The 21,702-nt window shown below is 48.8% G+C and overlaps 1 protein-coding gene across 1 annotated transcript in view; it reads right to left on the reverse strand.

Moving 5' to 3' along the window:
* Positions 1-21,702, reverse strand: part of LOC142585938 (plexin-B-like) — a 547,589-nt gene that overhangs the window by 182,677 nt on the left and 343,210 nt on the right. The window lies entirely within an intron of this gene.

The raw sequence follows: 21,702 nt of genomic DNA on the forward strand, positions 1-21,702 counted from the left end.
TTAGCGGGCTTTTCGATGAACCAAAGCTCTTGCTGGATTTTACACCAATTCGAGTTTCTTTCGCTGTACTTTCAACTTCACTAACTTCAAGAACTCGTCAATGAGATTTCAGCTACAAAGAGTTTTTTAGACAAATGCTTTCAAGGGTGCTACAGGAAATTAAGCTGGTGAGTTTTGGTGAGAAGCAGGCAGCCCTGAAAAAGCAAAGTGCAGTAAACTTTCACTTGTCGCCCGCTGGTTTTGCTGACCGAGAAGAACACGGAGTGGTCTGAAGAGAAGTGAGCGAACATTTTTAAGAAGCGAATTGCTCAAGACACAACAAGAACAAAAAACAACAGTTGCACTTTATTATGGAAGTCGTGGTTCGTTTCCAACCGATTTCCACGTGATTGATTCTGCAGAGTTATTTTGTGAGAGCTAAAGTGCCATTTCGGCCCTTATGATGGCCTTCTTGTGCTTATCAGCCTGAAAGACATATGTCTTGAGTTTCTCGCCTTCTAGAAACTGTTCTTTTGCCTTACTTTCGGCGCTGCACAGGATGAAAACGCTAAAGCAAGCAAGCCTGAAAGGAAAATAAGGGCGTCTTTTATTCGTCTTTCTACAAGCTGCGTTAGGGCGTTTTCTTTTTTCAACGCATGATACTGTTTTCTGCGGCATGGAAAAAAATATAAATTGAAGGCGTGGAGAAAGATTTAAAAAAAACTTTTCTTTCATAGACAGTGTCAGTATGTAAGTAATTAGCTGCGCAGTGAACCATTAAATAATATGTCTTCAAATTTATTCCTTTTTTTTCGTATAAGACCAAATGCTTGCTTCCTTCGCAGTGCAAGGCATACGGATGCCTTGCATTGCGCAAGTATGTTCCCTTCTACCGCCTCATTTTACTGCTCATGGTTTGAGCTGTGCATTACCGATTCCACTATCTTGAATATTTCAACAATTTCCGATAACGAACGCCGCCTTGGTTCGTCACATCGCTTATCTTATTCTATCTTCAAAAGGAGAGACATACAATTGACAAGGTTGCCACTTTCAACATTGTTATGAAGCTGAGTTGGATGCTTTCAGCTGCAGTAATCTTCTTCTGAAATGTGTTTGCCACGATAAAATAAGACACCGACAATAATCGGCACTAATGAAGTTAGATCGCAGGCATTTCTATTTGAAGAAGGTGTTGGGCCCGCGGCCAGCAAGCGCCACGTAAGAATGCTCGTTGATTGCTTTAAAAGCTGATGAAGGACAGTGGAACTGATAAACGGAATTAGCAGACGCATAAATACATTAGGCGCTCCTGTTGCACATAAGTCTGGATAGAGAGATGTTTTCATCATGTCGGTGTTGCTGAATATGTAGTGTTGCTTACGACGTTATGCGCTACTGTCCTTACACATCGCATCAATGTTGCGGCTCTAATTGATGGGTTATTTGGTTCGTTTTGGATGTTCCTTGATTGTCTTGACTGGTAAGTATCAATGTGAGTAATTTGCATAAGAGTATAGGAGTATATGTATGTGAGTGTTGAGCATTTCCTCTTAGTGGGACAAGGAATAACCACCGTCGTGTCGGCGCATTGTCTTCATCTTACCATGTCAATAGAAAATACTTATTGGTTTCATTTAGTCTGGTGTCTCCGAAGGTCATTTGTGATGTTAGGATTTGGTAAACAACGAAAATTTATAGAATGTATTCTGGATGTATGTATCGTTGTATAGTTGTTAGTAAGATTGAGGCCAGGGCCCCACTACTATTATCTACATAGGGCTTTCCTCCTGCTGGTGTATATTGTTTTTTTTTCTCACTTGCAGTCTATAGTTACTAAGCACAGATTCATTTCTGTAGGTTTCTCGTAGCTATTACAAGTACCCTGTCTTTTGTTTATAAATGAATGTATATATGATTTATTTATACTTTGTAATATTGCCGTTAAGATTGGGAATAATAACTGGCGTGGATCCTAACTAGCCTTGAGCTAGGGATTCAGATGTTCTGTACAATACTTCCAGTGTACTTTTCCTATTTCGAATAAACTTCTTCATCTTCAGTCCTACACCTTAGCCTGGCTATACCTAGAATAACCACTGCATGCCGCCAGAAAATTCAGCAGCCATCTGGCGTCTAGTTTGTGGCAGTACACCTTGGCATCAACAATGGGTCATACGAGAGGTTAATAAATAAATGTTTACAGGACTGTATTCGGCTACATTTGTTTTGCACAAAGTAACATCTACCTCTGTAGCGGCTCTACTCGCTTAGAATGAGCTGTTCCAGAGAAACCGGTGACACATTATATCCGAGCAACGTTGTTCACACATGAAAAGTACACTGGTGCCCCTAATGTATCAGCCAGATTTATTGAAAACAAGCAAGAAAAAAACTCACAGGCCTGCGCGGTGCACGCAGCACAGTCACAGCGTAAGCTGGAGGAGCGCCTCCATGGGAGCTCCATTTTGGGCACCACGCACTACAGGGACTTCGCTGCGAAGTCTCTTCGCGTCGTTTTCACGAGAGCGACCTGAACTGTCTGCCCGGCGTCGACAGTGAGCGTAAGCTTGTGCTGGGGCTTGTCTTGCTCTCCGCACATTGGTCTGCTGAGCCCGATGTTGCCTGGTTGCAGCCATGCGCGTAGCTCTTGAACTCGCTTCTTCAGCAGCAGTACCTTGCAAGGAGGCGTCATAACGAGTAGCGAAGAGTAAACACAGGTATCCAGACTACGTGGCGCACATGTCACATCCCTTGTAAAATCACTTGATAATATGATCGCTTATTAATATGTAAGTATCCCTACTCTTCGAACTCTGCCGCCGCCGCGCGCCCTCCTCGTCCCTTACACGTCCCCTCCACGGCAGCAGTTTTGCGCCCGTTCTTCTGTACGACGACTCGTCTCCACACCTTTGCCTTTGAAAACGCGCGGATCTTGCGTTTTGCTTGTGCTTTTCCTTTTCGTCAGCGCAGTAAATAACGGACGCAGCATGAAATCAGTGAGAAGAAAACTTGGCATAGGACAAACCAAGATGTATGCACTGAAAGTTAAGCAGGTCAATATCATCAGGAATCTCGAACATATAGTAAAGGTATCGGAAGAATTCTATACTGGCCTGTACCGTACCCAGAGCAGCCACGATACCTCCATTCTAAGTAGTAATGAACAGCCTACAGAGGCTCCTTTTGTAACAAGCGATGAAGTGAGGAAGGGCCTTGCAATACATCAAACGGGGAAATTGGCAGGAGAAGATAGATTAACAGTCGATTTAATCAAAGGTGGAGGAGACATAATGCTTGAAAAACTGGTGGCCCTTTATACGAACTGTCTATCGACTTCAAGGGTCCCCGAGAACTGGAAGAATGCCAACATAATACTAATCCTCAAAAAGGGAGACGTTGAAAAGTTAAAAAATTACAGGCCCATTAGCTAACTTCCAGTATTATATAAAATATTCACCAAGCTAATTTGCAATAGAATAAGGGGAATACTAGACTTCAGTCAACCAAAGGAACAGGCTGGCTTCAGGAAGGGACACTTTACAATGGATCCCATCCATGACATCAATCAGGTAATCGAGAAATCTGCAGAGTACAATCAGTCTCTCTATATGGCTTTCGCAGATTACGAAAAGGTATTTGATTCAGTAGAGATACCAGCAGTCATAGAGGCATTACGTAATCAAGGAGTACAGAACGCTTACGTAAATACCTTGGTAAATATATACAGAGATTCTACAGCTACCTTAATTCTACACAAGAGAAGTAGGAGGATACATATAAATAAACGCGTCACACAAGGAGACACAATCTCTCCAACGCTATTCACTGCGTGCTTGGAAGAAGTATTCAAGCTATTAAACTGGGAAGCCTTAGGAGTAAGGATCTACGGCGAATATCTTGGCAACATTCGATTTGCAGATGACATTGTCCTGTTCAGCAACACTGGGGACGAGTTTCAACAAATGATTGAGGACCTTAACAGAGAGAGTATAAGAGTGGGGTTGAAGATTTATATGCACAAGACAAATGTAAGGATCAATAGCCTGGCAAGGGAACAAGAGTTCAGGATCTCCAGTCAGCGTCTAGGATGTGTGAAGGCGTACTTTACCTAGGTCAAATACTCGCAGGGAACCCTGATCATGAAAAGGAAATTCAAAGAATAAAAATGGGTTGGAGCGCATACGGCAGACATTGTCAGATCCTAACCGGACGCTTGCCATTATCATTAGAAAGAAACGTGTACAATAGCGCATTTTACCGGTGCTAACATATGGGGCAGAAACTTGGAGACCCACAAAGAAGCTCGAGGATAAGTTAAGGACCGCGTAAAGAGTGATGGAACGAAGAATATTACGCGTAACATTAAGAGACAGGCAGAGAGCGGTGTGGATCAGAGATCATATGGGTATAGACGATATTCTAAATAATTACAACGTGCAACAAGATACTATGGCTGGCTTCCGGCGTGGGCGCTCATCCATAGATAATGTCACCGATTTGGTCACGTTTGTTCAGCACCAAACACGTCTGAAACGACTTCCTGCGGCACTATTCTTAGACATAAAAGGCGCCTATGATAATATAGCACATTCTGCCATTATAGATGCTCTGATTGAAGCCGGAATCGGTGGCCACATTTTTCAGTGGCTGTGCAGTTATTTGACCGACGGGCATTTCTTCGTGATGACCGAGGATGGCGCCACGACTCAACACCAAACGTTCCATGGAGCACCGCAAGGCGGAGTGTTGGGAGCCCGACGCTATTCAACCTAGTGCTCGTTGGCCTAGTCAGATGCTTCACCAACACACTTCAAGTATCAATATATGCCGACGACATCTGCATTTGGGCGTCTGCTGTAACACGACCGCAGCTACGAGCACGGCTACAAAAGGCAGCTACGTTAACATCACTGTACTTGCGAAAACAGAACTTAGAGCTGTCTTCAGAGAAATGCTGCCTTGTTCCATTCACTCGGAAGGCAATGAAGCGTTACAATGTAAACGTAAATGGGCAGGCAGTTGCAAATGCACGGAAACACCGCTTTCTAGGAATAATTATTGACCGCGACCTATCATGGAGCTCGCATGTTTCATACCTAAAGAAGAGGTTAATTACAATAATACATATCCTCAAATTTCTCGGCGGAAAGTCATGGGGCACATCGGTGCGGTCAATGCTGCAGCTTTATAACGCCTTGTTCCTCGGTTACGCAAGACACAGCCTTCCTGTGCTTGGAAACACCTGCAAAACAAGCCTGCGTGTACTCCAGGGACTACAAGCTCAAGCCCTAAGGACGTGTCTCGGTCTTCCGAGGTGTGCGTCTGCAGCGGCAACGATTGTGATAGCCCGAGATCACCCAATATCAACGTACTTGACAACCGACGCTCTCAGGACGCATATTCGGCACGTTGCCCGACTACCTTCTCACCATCTTGCCGCTCTACCCACAGAAAGGCCACGCACAACTTTCAGTCGTATAATTGATGCCAATCGTACCTCATTGCCATCGAACTACATGCCTGCAGCAAGACCATCCTCACCTTTATGGTGCCTGCACAGACCTGAAATACGCCTCGCCATCCCATGAATCATGAAGAAATCCAACATGCCGTCGTTTGGCCTTAAGCAGGCCACATTAGAACATTTACATGAGGTGCACAGTAGCCGCGTACACGTTTACATCGATGGCTCAGTCACATCTGCAAGTGCAGCTGCCGCTGTGATGATACCAAGACCATACGTCAAAATACAGCTAAAAACGTCACATGTATCATCAATGACAGCTGCTGAACTGTAGCCCTGCGTGCGGCTCTTCATTTCATTCAGGAGGAACCACCCCACGCATGGTCAGCCTTCTGTGATTCCAAGGCAGCCCTACAGAGTGTACTCTCAGCACTGCGCCATGGATCACATGAGCAGGTCGTCGCAGAAATCAGAGAATTCCACCATCGACTAGTTGACGAAGGACACGATATAATATATCAGTGGTTGCCTAGACACTGTGGCATACATGGCAATGATCGAGCAGACGCAGCCGCCCGATCTGCCCATGAAGGCGTCAACTGCGTCGCCATTCCTCTTTCCAGAGCTGACGCAGCGAAAAAAACTTTCCGCACTTGCGCGTGACTTGATATTAGCCCAATGGAATTCATCCGATTTCACAAGTGCACGCCTTCATACCGTGGACCCTAATTTACAGCTCCGTATTCCGCCCGAGCTTCCACGACGTGACTGCTCCCTTCTAGTCCGTCTATGGCTTGGAGTAGCATTTTCAAATGCCTGCACTTTCCTTATGGGAATGGCCAACAGCCCACTTTGTGACTTCTGCGGGTGCAATGAAACAATCGAGCATCTTCTTTGTCAGTGCTCTCGCTTTAACCCACAAAGAGCGATCCTCTCAGCCACCCTAGACAAACTGGACAAGCGCCCAATGTCAGAAAACAAGATCCTTGGAAACTGGCCTACGCGAACATCAGCGTGATCTGCTATTAAGGCGCTGCTGCGATACTTGAAAGACACGGGACTTTCTGACAAATTGTGAATGTACACTGTGCGCCGTGGGACTGTACGGTGACGCTGCGTAAGACTAGGAACGCCTTTGGGGGCTACCTGACAGTGCCCACAGAAACAGTTCGTGTGTACGTACGTGTGTGTGTTTAGCTTTTTCTTTTCTTCTTTTTATCCTTCTCCCTCTTACCTATTGCAGCCCCTTGCCCCTCCCCCAGTACAGGGTAGCCAACCGGAGATAATCTCGGGTTAATCTCCCTGTCTTTCCTTTGCCTTTCTCTCTCTCTCTCTAATTGACATCAAGAGAAAGATTGGAGATGGGCAGTTCATATAATGTGAAGGCTAGATAACTGGTGGACCATTAGGGCTACAGAATGGGCGCCAAGAGAAGGGAAGCGCACTCGAGGACGGCAGAAAACTAGGTGGGGTAAAGAAATAAGAAAATTCGCGCGCACAAGTTGGAATTAGTTGGCGCAGGACAGGGGTAATTATTGGAAATCGCAGGGCGAGGCCTTGTCCTGCAGTGGACAAAAATAGGCTGATGATGATCATGATGATGAAGGGAATGACGAAATAAAGTGTCCCATGGCAAAATAAAGCGTCCAGAAGAGAGTGAGCACAGGGCCTTCTGTTGACAAGAGAGCTTTTGAGAGAAAGGTCAACTCGCGATCCGTTTGCGAGCTTCACGCACCGCGTACGACAGCAAAACTTGGCTGAGATGTTCACAGCAGCGTATGCTACCAGGCGACTATGTTATTTCACCAAGCCTGAAGGGTTTCTCATGGCCCCTTTAAAATTATTTTTCTTCTGCAAACCTTCTTTAAGTGCCTTGTACCGCTACTTGCGCATTTGCTACATGGCGTTCTACCTGGCGCAATAATATGCAACTGCAATGCGAAATGTGCACATGTCGGCGCTACGCGGCGTGCATGTCACATCGCGCGTCTCCTCGCGCGCTATGAGGCGTTTATACGTCATTTTCCCGCTGCAAGCCAGCAAAAACTGGCGCGGCACAGTGGCAGAGTAGCTGACTCCCTCACATCGGTGTGGGTTCAATCCCGGCGCGAACTGCCTTTTTTTTTTCTCACTCACGGGGATAGCTGCTACGTACACCGGCGGCGGTGGACACCATCGCCAACCGAAACGGCTATTGGGGATCGCCCATCACAGGCAACGCTGTAAAATAAAACCAGACATTCCTTGCGAGCATCACTGATACCATCATGCACTTCAGACTCGAGCAAAATGCAGTGTAGATCAAAGTTGTGTCATACTCGACGTCATCCCTAACAAATCAGATTCTTAAGAAAAATATGTCAGTGCAACCTGAAAGTTTCAGTTCCGGAACGAAAACCATTTTCGAGTCTTCTCCGTTCGCAGATGCTGTATATAGCACAAAAAGCGACATTTCTTGTGCCTATTCCAGAGGAGGCCGCAAGATGTATGGGGTACGCAAGACCTAATGTTTGCAAAAGTGGCGGGCGAGCAGTGTGCCATTATGCAAAAGAACTGCCGTGTAGAACCCAGATGCCCATGCATCCGAACGACTCCGTAATACAATTGCCGTGGGGTTGCCGTCCTAGGAAGACAGCGGGAGCCTTCGGCACCGACAGCTCCCTCTCGCATCACGAGGCGCTACAACAGCGCGTGAGGCACGCGATAATTAGTAAAGCGTTTAATGTGGGAGAGGGCACTAATATCGCAAGTGGGGAGCGCTGTTCATTAGGCGTCCGTACTCTAGTTAATGGTCTATGAGCGAATATGATTACACGACGGCCCGGTCCACCATCGTCTCTTGTGGCTCGCAGGGTGGCTGACCCGGTTGCCCATCCACTGAGCTTCTCTGTGCCTCGCCCCTTCGTATTTCTCTTCTCTCCCTATGGACTGCCGCGTTAAAACTGTGCAGTTTTGAGAGAGCTAACGTTGGTGCCAGCTAGTGAGGTGCGGAGCTCTCGAAGCTATATGCAGCACAGGCGACATTGTTTGTAATGTCCGGCGCTCCTTGGAACGTCGCCAGCTATCGTGATTGGGTGATACGTCACTACTAGAGAATCATAAAGCGTCCTGACGCTTGAACCAGCTTTTCCTTCGTCCTTCGAATTCGGTCCTTCGTCAGGTGACGACGTTTGTGTCTTCCATATGAGTGCACGGTTTTCACGAGACGGAATATACATGCTGCGCGTGCAGAAACTTGGTAATATTTCAGTCGATCGTACTTGGATCCTCGTAATACATATGTTGGCTAGCTTGGGCTGTAGCTCTAAGGATTATTTCGTTTTCTCGTTTCCCCAGCATTGTGAATTTGCAGCCGTTGAGTTCCTTTCCGAATTAATGCGCCTCGCATTTTCTACCACCCGGCATTCGGAAGTCTGACAGCGCTGTCTCTCTTTTATGTGTGATAGTTCGGACACGTCTACTCCGTGTTTTATGCGAGGCCAGTATTGCTGCTCGCTCGTGACCTCTTTTATCACATCCGGAGCGCGATTCGTTCCCCGCCCATGTTCTGAGATCCGTGAGGGCAATACGATTCTTAAATTAGGAAGCAAGTGATGAATAGGGCCTCACAAAGGAGGTGGCGTGGCACACGCTATTTCTTCATGTGCCGTCATTAGCTTACTGTTCTCTGGGTGAAATGTTTGACGTGAAACGTATAACCTAACCTCGTTTTGCGAACCAGATTCATCACGGAACTGTCTGAGTTTTGTCTTCGTTCATTGAATATCTTCAGAATATTTTTTGATGGACAACGTCTCTGATAGCAGCAATCTGCAAACAAAGTACATGCCTACAGACTAAGACTAGAGACTTTCATGCCATCGTAAGCACAAGGTGATAAAATTCTATAATGTCGTTTTTTTGTGAAACTTTCTGCCAGGAGAAATCTCGAAGTTGGCAACCATGGTGTAGTGGCGTTTTTAAAGTCGGGCTTCATTATTGTTTCTAAGCTATCCTGTATATCTCGTCCGTATTTTCTTTCTTTTAAGCATTTACATTTGTTCCTATAATTATTTAATTTAATTATGACAAGCAGAATGGTTAAACGCCAGGCATGTGACGCAATCAAATATTTGGCGTTGTAATCAACGCATTCTTCTGCGCACTTTGTGTCACCATTTCTTACGTCTTACTCCAAAAAAAAAAAAAAAAAAAAAACGTTGGCGAACGCATCGGTCCCGTTTGCATCGAGTTTGTGACGTTTCGTACAGCTATATTAGCCATCATCATGTGTACTTTCTTAGAAGTACTCGCTATACGTGACCCCCAGGATCATGTGGTTGTAACTAACAAACAATAAAGCTCCTTAATTTCCTTAGTTTTTCTGACGCCTTGCAGATATCGATATTTTATAGCGACCTGCAACCGTACCTTTCCGGTTAGCTGCGAAGCATATAACTCCAGCCTATAAAACTAGGTAATCTAGAGACTTCCGAAGAAGAACAAAAAGAAAAAAAAGAATGAAACGACGGTCCTTATTGCGCAAAGAATGGCGCCGAAGGCTGGAACGTCAACACACAATATGCCACGGAGCCGCCGATCAACGGCGGGAGCTTGGGCGATGGAGCGTCATCCTGCGTGACAATGCTTGTTCAACCATCGGCGTCAACAGCCACCACCGACTCGCCTCTGTCGTCGCGGTGAGGAAGCCAGCCAGTTATCCTTCAAATTATTTTCGGCTTAGCAGCCACTTCCTGAAAAGCCGTCTCCCCAGACTCCTCCCCCCGCACCCTGCGTCTGCGGGTGGAGAATGGCCGGAAGGGCCCAACGACGCGAGCGAAGCCACGCAACGAACCAACGCACGCAGACAGCACTCGGAGGCGCGAACGTCATGCGGTGAGCGCCGGCAGCTGATATATATACCGGGACAGGGTGCGCCTTCCCGTACGCCGCGCTTTGTTTGCTTGGCGGTCCAGAAGAAAGAGGCGGGAACTCGCGGTGCGATCGCGAGTTTTGCGGGCGCCGCAGGGCCTGCGGTGTGTTCGGTGGGTTTGTATGGGGGGGGGGGGGGGGGCAGAAAGGGAGCGTGTATTCCCTCCCTCTCGACATATCGTCTCGACGTGGGCGGCGGCTCCGACTGCCGCTGGCGAAGTCTGCTCCGCGGCGGCTGTGTGCCACGACAGATCCGCTCCATCACCGACCTGCTCCGCGCACCGTTCGGGCGTGAGTCCGATGCGGAGGAAAGCCCGCACCAAAGTGCCTCTTTCGCACGCCCTTCACAGAACAATCGCGCTGTGCTGTGAGGCGGAAATGCAAAGATGGGCGAGAGCGTAGCGGACCTGTTTTTCTAGCTTTCATGCTTCGTTTGTCTACATCCGTGACTCACTTTCGTTTTAGTCATGCGGCAAAATATAAATTTATTCCTTATTTCTCCCTTAAGCTACGAGTGCTTTGGCACAGGAAAACTTGAGCGACCCCTTTTGTAAGGCAGGGAAGTCATAAGCTTAGGAAACCGAGTAATTGAAAAGTGCTAACTCCTATTAGGTCAAGTCACGCTATTTTCTTTTGTTGTGTTTAAGCTGATTTCAGTCATCCCGTCAACTGGTAGCTGTGGAAAGCTGACTCACTAAATATTTTGCTTAGCATTTTTCGTCTTCTGGAATGCCTCGATGCAAACAATTTCACATTGGCCAAGGAATGCTCGATACGTTAGGTTCAGTGTTTATGCTAACTCACTCACTCACTCACTCACTCACTCACTCACTCACTCACTCACTCACTCACTCACTCACTCACTCACTCACCCACTCACTCACTCACTCACTCACTCACTCACTCAGCCTCACGCTTACTCGCTCACCCCACACACATAATCACTACGTAACTCGCTCATTCACCTCCTTCGCTCACTCACTGTCCCACACAATTAATCATCAATCAATCAATCAATCAATCAATCAATCAATCAATAAATCAATCAATGCTTAAACCAATCGATCCCGTTTGTCAGGAAAATGTTACCTCGATGCGAATTGCCATTATTTCGGCAAAACTGCTCGAAAAAGACGTAGACGAGTGAGAGAGAAGCGACTCACAGGGGTGTCTTTTTCGCGCTGTTTTTTTGTTAAGATGGAGCGATAATTTCTTCGGTTTCCCTGCCGTGGTTGTTCAGTGGATACGGTGTTGGGCTGTTGAGCTCGAGGTCACGGGATTGAATCCCGGCCAGGGCGGCCGCATTTAGATGAGGGCGAAATGCGAGAACCCCCGTGTACTTAAATTTAGGTGCACGTTAAAGAACCCCAGGTGGTCCAAATTTCCAGAGTCGTCACTACGGCGTGGCCCATAATCAGATAGTGGTTTTGGCACGTAAGGTCCCATAATTTAATTTTTTTTCTTCGGGTAATTACAATCTCTGTGCTTCTGTTTGCAAACTACAACTATTCTCTGCACCTCACAGACCATCTCCCAATCACGAGACGCCAAGAACACGATGACCACTCTTATCGTATTTCCACGCAGTTTGGAGTTGACGAACTCCCTATTTCGGTGTTAGAAAGAAAACACAGCACTTCGCGTACTACGAGCACACCAATTCTATCGACCGGCCCCGCAACATATGCTCAGAAGCATAGCCTAGGAAAGTTACAATAGAAAGTCACTGAAGTACTTGTCAGATATCCCTGGGCGGAAATCAGGTGCACTGAACGAGAACGACACTAATTAGAACTAGTGTATCCCATAGACAAAAAAAGAAAGAAAGCGAAATTATAAATGCGTGTTTAAAATGAACGGAAAACAAGACCCATGTGGCCTGAAGATCAAGACAAGGCACTGGCGACCGCGAAGCTGCAGGCGAAACTACTAGGCGCAATCGGCCAAGCACGGAGAATGGTAGGGCGGTAATTAATGGTGCGAACTAGGTGACCAGGCAAAGAAGAAAAATAAAGAAAGCACTGTCATTTCACCCCTCGGAGGATGAGACCAAATAAAAAGACATAGATAGAGAAGAAATTAATACAATAATTGAGAAAAAATATGGACGTGAAGAGACCGGTGATGCTGGAGATTGAATCAATTTTACAGGAGCGCAAGTACATCGATGGCTGCTGCTTCCAGGTTCTCTTCTGCTGCTGCCACGAGCGCCGTGCAACGAATAGCCTCCGGCGTTAAATATGCCAGCGTCATTATCAGTGCTCCACGCTGCTCATGTATACTTTTTCCCATCCTTCGGCACTTTCTCTTTTTCTAAGGAGAGAAAAAAATTTAAAAAAGAAGTGCCACCGAAGTACGCAAATGTTAAACAAGTCGACTCGGGCCCACGAGGAGAGGAGTCGTTAGTGACGATGAACGAGCAAAGACGGGGCCACGAGTGCCCGCGCCAAGGAAACGAGGAATTGCTCTAGCGTATAGCGCCTGCCTGCTTCTCCATTGTGATCCTTCGCTTCCGCATTGCTCTCCACGCGACTACATAGTTGTTATTTCTTGTTAGTATGTGGGTTTGCTCTCGAAGAAAGAAAGCTATGTTGTCGCTTTTCAGCATGCATTGAAGGGTGATTTCGTCGATGCTCTTAAGGTGCTGTTTGTGTACCTAGTGGCAGTTTCACATTGTGATTCTGAAACGCTCAACAGTCCTGAAGAAACAATGCGAAGAAATTGCATTTCGGAACTTCTCAATCTTTTTACATTCTGTATGTGAGTGCGTGTTTTCGCATATGCGTATTTGTGTTTAGCAAGTGACCATGTGCTAAACACAAGCACACACTCGCTTTTATTCGATCAGATTTGTTTAAATCTTTAATTTTGTGGTATTGATTACCTCGGCACAGTCGTCTGACTACTGCTAGTGGGAAAGTGTGCTACAACAATTTAGTGCGATACTTATATAAAAGCCCAGAAAAAGTGTGTGTAATATGTTAAACAAAGAGAGAAGACATGTGTTTGCTATTTGTTCAGCTACCTATACGAAAACAGATAATAAAAATTGTTGCGGCAGTATAATAACAAGATATAAATGCTACAGGGGGGCCAAAGTCAAGCAAATTTTTGGCAATGGAGGGGAGGCACCACCACAGATATGAGCATGCCACTGATGAAATCGCTTAGTACTGATGATATAAACATTCGTACCATCAGTGGTCAACAGGCCAAAACACAATTACAGTTCACTAGAAAGTATACGCAGTTGAGAATTAGTTTTTTACTGTTCGCTAGTATAAAGGACACTAGCCACATTTAACATAAACGTCCTGCAATTCTACTACCGTTATATACGCTCCACGGGGCGAAAACATGGTGTTGCGTTTCGCCTGCGACACGTGGTTTTGCCGGCGCGACGGCGGCGGGGCGGCGGACATTTTGGCCCGATCGTCGTCACCGCAACACTCATCGCCAGGTGTTTCCAGGCGCGTCTGCGGCGATGCGACCGCCTAGGGATTTCGTTCCAGTCATTGTGCCCGAAACAGGCGAGGCCAAAGCAGGGATCTCCTTCCAGTTATTGGGCCCGAAACAGGCGATGCCAAAGCAGGGATCTCGTTCCAGTCATTGTGCCCGAAACAGGCGATGCCAAAGCAGGGACCATCTTCTCGTTACAGTCATTGTGTCCGACCGGCAGCGCCACGACAGTGTGCTGCGCAGCGCCACGACAGTATGCTGCGCAGCGCCACGACAGTGTGCTGCGCAGCGCCACGACCAGGTGCTACGAGATCGTGCGCAGCGCCACGACATGGTGCTACGGCATCGCTACGACAGTGTGCGTCACCATTAGCCCATTGTACATTCACGTGCTCGTCTTTTGAGGGGTTCCTTCTTGCCCTCAACTGCGAGAGTATAAAAACAGCTGCCCCCGGACGCCAGAGGAGGGCTCCGATTTCTTCCGTTGAGTGAAGTGCTCTCCCGTCTCTCTACTTCGGTCAAACCTGACCGCCAACTCTTTGCGATGTTAAAATAAACAAGTTGTTTCGTTGTTACCTGTCGACTCATGCTTTGCCGGGACCTTCGGATGCTTGCAGTTGTACCCCAGGCCGCCAGGCCAACGCTACCCTTGGGGCTTGCGACCCAGGTACAACCACGGGCGTCAGCGCCGAGTTCCCAACAGATCGTACCAGCAGTCGGATCCAAACAACTGTCTGCCAGCGGCGAGATCACGACAACGGAGGCCAGCAGCAAAGAGATGCAGTTGACAGTATGCTGAGCAGCTCAACGACGATCCGGGAGCAGTGCAACGAGCCCTGTGTGACGACTGGTTGCCTGCAGCGGAACGACTGCGCGGAATTCCTGCCTGCGAGGTTTGGTGAGTGCGGGACTTTCTTCTACTGAGCTTTGCCAGGCTTTTTGTTAGTGTCAGAAACAGAGCTGGTAATTGTGGTTGTCGTTGCTGCCGGGTTAGTTTGCGGCAAGACAATAGTAAGCAGTAGAGAAAGCAGCATTCAGAGCAGCCATGGATTTGAAGTCGTTGCGCAAACCGAAATTGTTGGAGCTTGCAAGAGAGTTGGGTCTGGATGTCTCAGACAAACTAAGAAAACCGGAACTGATAACGGCTATTCTTGAGTTAGAGGCTGAGGATGACGAGCTGTCGGAATGCCTTGAGACTATTGAGGAGAGGTCAAAAAGACAGGAGCGCGAACTTAAAGAGCAGAAAGAAAAAGAAGAGCGCGAACACGCTTTGGAAATGAAGCGTCTCGAGGTAGAGATGGAACGCGCTCGTAATGGAAGTCAGGCACACGGTGCAGGAGAACGAGTATTGTTCAAAATGACTGACCTGATGCGGCCGTTTAAGCTTGGAGAGGACATTGGTTTGTTCCTGGTTAACTTTGAGCGAACGTGCGAGAAGCAGGGGTTCTCTCGGGAAACGTGGCCACAGCGCTTGCTCACTTTGTTACCCGGCGAGGCGGCCGACGTAGTCGCTCGCTTGGATAGAGAGGAAGCAGAGGATTTCGACAAAGTAAAATCGAGTCTGCTAAAAAAGTACCGGCTGTCTGCGGAAGCGTTCCGTCGGAAGTTTCGGGAAAATGAGAAAGGCAAAAGTGAGTCATATACAGAGTTTGCGTATAGGCTTATGTCGAACATGCAGGAGTGGCTCAAAGAAGAGAAAGCGTTTGGTGACCACGATAAAGTTCTGCAGTGTTTCGGGCTAGAACAGTTTTATAGTCGGTTACCGGAGAACGTGCGATACTGGGTCTTGGATAGGCCAGACGTGAGTACGGTGGCTAGAGCCGCTGAGCTAGCCGAGGAGTTTGTGACGCGTCGAGCTCGCGGAGCTAAGGACGGTCAAAAGGGTGAATTTGGCTCCAAGTCTGAGAGGCCAAGGTTCACGCCCATGAGATTTAAGGGGGACACGCGTAGTGAGGATGCGAGTGAAAGCAATCCGACCAAACGTAAAGAGACGGCAGCCGAAGCCGAACGCAGAAAGCGGTTCGAGATGAGGCGAGCGGGCGTTTGTTATACGTGCCAGAAGCCGGGTCACTTTTCGGCGCAGTGTCCGGAAACAACACCAAAAGTTGTGTTTTTTTCAATAGGCAGCACTGACGAGAACATGAAGCTTCTTGAGCCTTACATGCGAGACCTCCTCGTAAACGGGAAAGAGTGCCGAGTGCTTCGCGATTCCGCAGCTACGATGGATGTAGTTCACCCGTCTTACGTAGAACCCCATATGTTCACGGGCGAGTGCGCGTGGATCAAGCAAGCCGTGGAAGCTCATAGCGTGTGTCTGCCAGTAGCAAAGGTGCTTATTGAAGGACCTTTCGGAGCGCTTGAGACAGAGGCGGCAGTGTCATCTATGCTGCCACCCCAGTACCCGTACCTATTTTCAAACAGGTCCGATCACCTCCTGCGCGAGAAGGGGCTTTTGTTTGGTGAAGCTAGTGTTCAGGCCTTGACCAGATCGAAGGTTCGGGAGCTCGCTGCAAAGGCGGTAGTTGCGGGGCCGACGTTATCAAACAACGAAAAAGGGTCAGAGGCGCAGCAAGCTGATATTCAGAGCACGCCCGAACAGAATAAAATTGAGTCTGTAGCGTTGAAGGCGCCAGATACTGGAGAGGAAAATCCCGACGCGGGAAAGTTAGAAGAGCTATCTACTGATTTGCTCATCGCGCCTACGTCAGACGGACTTGATAGGTTGCTAAAAGTCAGCCGGACGGCTTTGATAGCCGAGCAAAAAAAGGATGGCAGCCTGGAAAACGTGCGCTGCAATGTCAAAGAAGGTATCGCCAGGAAAACTGCGCGTTTTGTGGAAAGAGGTGGAGTCCTGTACCGGAAGTATCTAGACCGCCGAGGAGTGGAGTTCGACCAGCTGGTCGTGCCTCAATGCTATCGTCAGGATCTGTTGCGCTTGTCACATGGGGGTTCGTGGTCCGGACACCTAGGAGTTAAGAAAACTAAGGACCGTCTCTTGCAAGAGTACTATTGGCCAGGGTGTTTTCGGGACGCAGACCATTTCGTGAGGACATGTGACACTTGTCAGCGGGTGGGCAAACCAGGGGACAAATCGAGGGCGCCGTTGAAATTGGTACCTATCATTACGGAGCCTTTTAGACGGCTCGTTATTGATACTGTGGGACCTCTGCCGGTAACAGCCACGGGGTACAGACACATTTTGACTGTGATCTGCCCAGCGACAAAGTTCCCTGAAGCAGTGCCGCTTAAAGAACTCAGCTCAGTTGAGATAGTTAATGCACTACTGTCCATATTTGCGCGAGTTGGTTTTCCTGCAGAAATTCAATCAGATCAGGGCACAGTGTTTACTAGCGCTTTGACGACAACTTTTCTCGAAAGGTGTGGGGTAAAGCTGCTACACAGCTCAGTGTACCACCCACAGTCGAATTCCGTTGAGAAGCTCCACTCCGTCATGAAGCGCGTGTTGAGAGCCTTGTGTTTTGAACATCAAACTGACTGGGAGCTGTGTCTGCCTGGGGTGATGTTTGCTTTAAGGACCGCGCCGCATGCGGCTACGGGGTTTTCGCCAGCTGAACTGGTGTACGGTCGCTCGCTTCGATCTCCGCTTCGCATGCTTCGAGAATCATGGGAAGGTAGGGGCGACGACCCAGTCGTGGTGGAGTACGTGCTTAAGCTCCTCGAACGCTTAAGAAGGGCACAGGAGTTGTCAGGTGAAGCAATGACAAAGGCCCAGCAGAGGGCCAAGGTTTATTATGATCGGACAGCCAGGGCCCGTCGTTTTGAGGTTGGCGATGAGGTCATGATATTGCGCACATCGCTAAACAACAAACTAGACGTGCAGTGGGAGGGCCCAGCGCGAATTGTTCAGAAACTGTCGGACGTTAACTACGTGGTAAGTCTGCCAGGAAAGCGGAAAGCACAGCAAGTTTACCACTGTAATCTGCTCAAACCTTATAGACAAAGGGAAGCAGTGGTGTGCATGATGGTAAACGTTCCTGAAGAGCTTCCGGTCGAGCTTCCAGGACTAGGCTCAGTGACGAACAGGGAAGACACCGGTCAAGTCATTAGTGACCTTATCAGTAAAGCACCGCTGTCGCCTGAGCAGAAAACCGAACTACACCAGCTATTACAAGAGTTTCAAGGTCTGTTCTCTGAGGGGCCTGGTAGGACTTCTGTACTTACTCATGATATAGAACTTACCTCCACAGAGCCAGTACGATCCAAGGCGTATCGGGTGTCACCCCGCCAGAGCGATATTATGGAGGCTGAGGTAAAGAAAATGCTACAGCTCGGTGTTATTGAGGCAGGTGAGAGTGATTATACCTCCCCTTTGATTTTAGTTGAGGTACCGGGCAAGGAACCTCGTCCTTGCGTCGACTACCGCAGGCTTAATTCCATCACTAAGGATCAAATTTATCCGATCCCTAACATCGAGGAGCGCCTTGAGAAAGTTAGTAGCGCTCAGTTTATTTCCACCCTAGATCTTGTCAGGGGTTATTGGCAGGTTCCACTTACAGAAGAGGCTAGTAGGTATGCGGCGTTCATTTCACCAATGGGAACATTCCGTCCTAAAGTGTTGAGTTTTGGTTTGAAGAACGCGCCATACTGTTTTTCAAGTCTCATGGATAAAGTGTTGCGGGGACAGCAAGAATTCGCTTTACCGTATCTAGACGACGTAGCGATATTCTCCGCATCCTGGTCTGAGCATATGACACACTTGCGGGCAGTGCTAACCCGCCTGCGCGAAGCAGGCTTGACAGTAAAGGCTCCTAAGTGCCAGTTAGCACAGGCCGAGGTTGTCTACCTCGGTCACGTGATTGGTCAGGGTCGTCGCCGCCCCTCTGAAATAAAAGTGGCCGCTGTGCGAGACTTTCCGCAACCGCGCACAAAGACCGATATTCGGTCGTTCTTAGGTGTCGCCGGCTACTATCAGAGGTACATCCCTAGGTACTCTGATATCGCGGCTCCCCTGACGGATGCTCTAAGAAAGACAGAGCCTCAAACAGTCGTCTGGGACGAGACAAAGGAAAGAGCTTTTAGCGCCCTAAAGAGTGCCCTAACAAGCCAGCCTGTGCTACGATCGCCAGACTATACAAAAGGGTTCATTGTTCAGTGCGATGCTAGTGAGCGAGGCATGGGCGTTGTACTGTGCCAACGGGAAAATGGAGAAGTAGAACACCCCGTCCTGTATGCTAGTCGTAAGCTGACCAGTCGTGAGCAGGCGTATAGCGCCACCGAGAAAGAGTGTGCATGTCTCGTGTGGGCCGTTCAGAAATTGTCATGCTATCTAGCCGGCTCGAGGTTTATCATTGAGACAGATCACTGCCCTCTCCAATGGCTGCAGACCATCTCTCCCAAAAATGGCCGCCTCCTGCGCTGGAGCCTCGCTTTACAACAATATTCCTTTGAGGTGCGTTACAAAAAGGGGAGTCTCAACGGTAACGCCGATGGCTTAAGTCGAAGCCCCTAACGTAGGAATCAGCCTCAAAATTGTTTGTTACTGATGTTTTTCTTCCTGAGGCAGGATTTTTTTTAACATATTGCTTTTGTTTAGTGTTTCAAAGTGATGATATGCTTTCTAGTGCAATTTTTCAATTTGTGGACGCGTTCTGAGTGATGCTAGACTACTGTAAGGAACTAGGCAGTGGTATAAAAAGGGGAAAGAGCCTGGCAGGGCTTAGTGAGGGTTGTGCCGTGCTTGCTGACTGAGCGGTTGAGTTTTCAGCGTAGTTCTAACGCTTGCCGGGAACGAGAACAAAAATGTGAACTCTCCCGAAGTCACTTTGCAGTGTCCCGTGCGAACCTGAACGAGAGAACGAGGCCTTCTCTGTGCGCTGCGCTCAAGAAACGTCAAGGGACGCCCGACTTCGGTTATGAGCATCATCGAGCGACATCCCTCCGGACAGCGGATGCAGTCCCCTGTCCATCGGGATCTCCTTTCCCCGGCGGGGCGGTCTGTTGCGTTTCGCCTGCGACACGTGGTTTTGCCGGCGCGACGGCGGCGGGGCGGCGGACATTTTGGCCCGATCGTCGTCACCGCAACACTCATCGCCAGGTGTTTCCAGGCGCGTCTGCGGCGATGCGACCGCCTAGGGATTTCGTTCCAGTCATTGTGCCCGAAACAGGCGAGGCCAAAGCAGGGATCTCCTTCCAGTTATTGGGCCCGAAACAGGCGATGCCAAAGCAGGGATCTCGTTCCAGTCATTGTGCCCGAAACAGGCGATGCCAAAGCAGGGACCATCTTCTCGTTACAGTCATTGTGTCCGACCGGCAGCGCCACGACAGTGTGCTGCGCAGCGCCACGACAGTATGCTGCGCAGCGCCACGACAGTGTGCTGCGCAGCGCCACGACCAGGTGCTACGAGATCGTGCGCAGCGCCACGACATGGTGCTACGGCATCGCTACGACAGTGTGCGTCACCATTAGCCCATTGTACATTCACGTGCTCGTCTTTTGAGGGGTTCCTTCTTGCCCTCAACTGCGAGAGTATAAAAACAGCTGCCCCCGGACGCCAGAGGAGGGCTCCGATTTCTTCCGTTGAGTGAAGTGCTCTCCCGTCTCTCTACTTCGGTCAAACCTGACCGCCAACTCTTTGCGATGTTAAAATAAACAAGTTGTTTCGTTGTTACCTGTCGACTCATGCTTTGCCGGGACCTTCGGATGCTTGCAGTTGTACCCCAGGCCGCCAGGCCAACGCTACCCTTGGGGCTTGCGACCCAGGTACAACCACGGGCGTCAGCGCCGAGTTCCCAACAGATCGTACCAGCAGTCGGATCCAAACAATGGGCACAGGGTACGCTTCCCGTGATTATAGCCTGCACGTGCGTCCTGCACGTGCGTCTCATGATTTCGTGCGATAGTATTGCTCGTACTGGTGTTCAAAGTTCGCGTAGTATATAGGATACATAAAATTCATTAAAAGAATAAAGAATAATCAGAATAATCGTTAATGGTCGAGGCCTCTTGTCCAGGGTTCCACTGGCTTTTGCCGTCTTCTCAGCTCTCTGGATCAGGTTGAGCTGGTCGTCGAAGACCTAGCTGCGGAGCAGTGCCTCCCTATGCTCCCTCGTGGTGTTCTATGTTGTGTAGCACGCACTCCATCGTAATCTGGTACAGGGATGGTGTGGCCCCGGACCACGGGCGTTCGTCCCTGTAGGCTGTGAGGTGTATGCGATGTAATATGTGTAGGTTCGTGTAAGTGCCTGTCTGGAGCCTACGCCAGGCAGCGGCATCCTCTGTCTCTAAATTTCAATGGGGTGGTGGGTATCGCAAGTGACTACCTCTGTGGTAGTTCACGATGGCTGAAACCTCAAGGTCGACAGGGTCCAGGTCTTCTGCAGCTGGCGTCATGAGTGCTAGGTTATGTACGAATCCTCAAGCTGCTCTGTCGGCCTGCAGGTTACCCGTGATGACAGTGTGGCCCTGTATCTAGATTATGGTTTTGGTGGTTATGTCTTCAGTGTGTTCCTTGAGTACTTGGGCTAGGACTTGTGCAGCAAGTGTTCCGATTCTTCCCTGTACGCTAGTTGTGGCAGGCCTGCTGGTAATCCGTGAGGACCGCCTGTGGTTTGTTTGCGTGTTGGCCTTCGCTGATGGCTAACGCGATGGTCAGTTCTTCTGCTTCCGTGGTCGTGCAGGGGCGGGTCGATGCAGTGGAGGTGACGTGACCTCGGCGGTCGCAGACCACTGCCACTGCGCCCTTGTTCTTCGTTCCATACACGGCGGCGTCCGTAAAACGTACAGTTCGCGTAAGTGGACAGCCAGAGCGTCCGGACATGGAACAAACCACACCTAACGTGTAAATATCTTGCGCTCACGCCTTTTTTAGAACGCAGCTCTTTGGCGCCCGTCCCCACGTTTCTCGTCGCCGTCGGCCTCGCCGTAA

This window comes from Dermacentor variabilis, chromosome 6, assembly GCF_050947875.1.
Source record: "Dermacentor variabilis isolate Ectoservices chromosome 6, ASM5094787v1, whole genome shotgun sequence".
NCBI classification, from domain to species: domain Eukaryota; kingdom Metazoa; phylum Arthropoda; class Arachnida; order Ixodida; family Ixodidae; genus Dermacentor; species Dermacentor variabilis.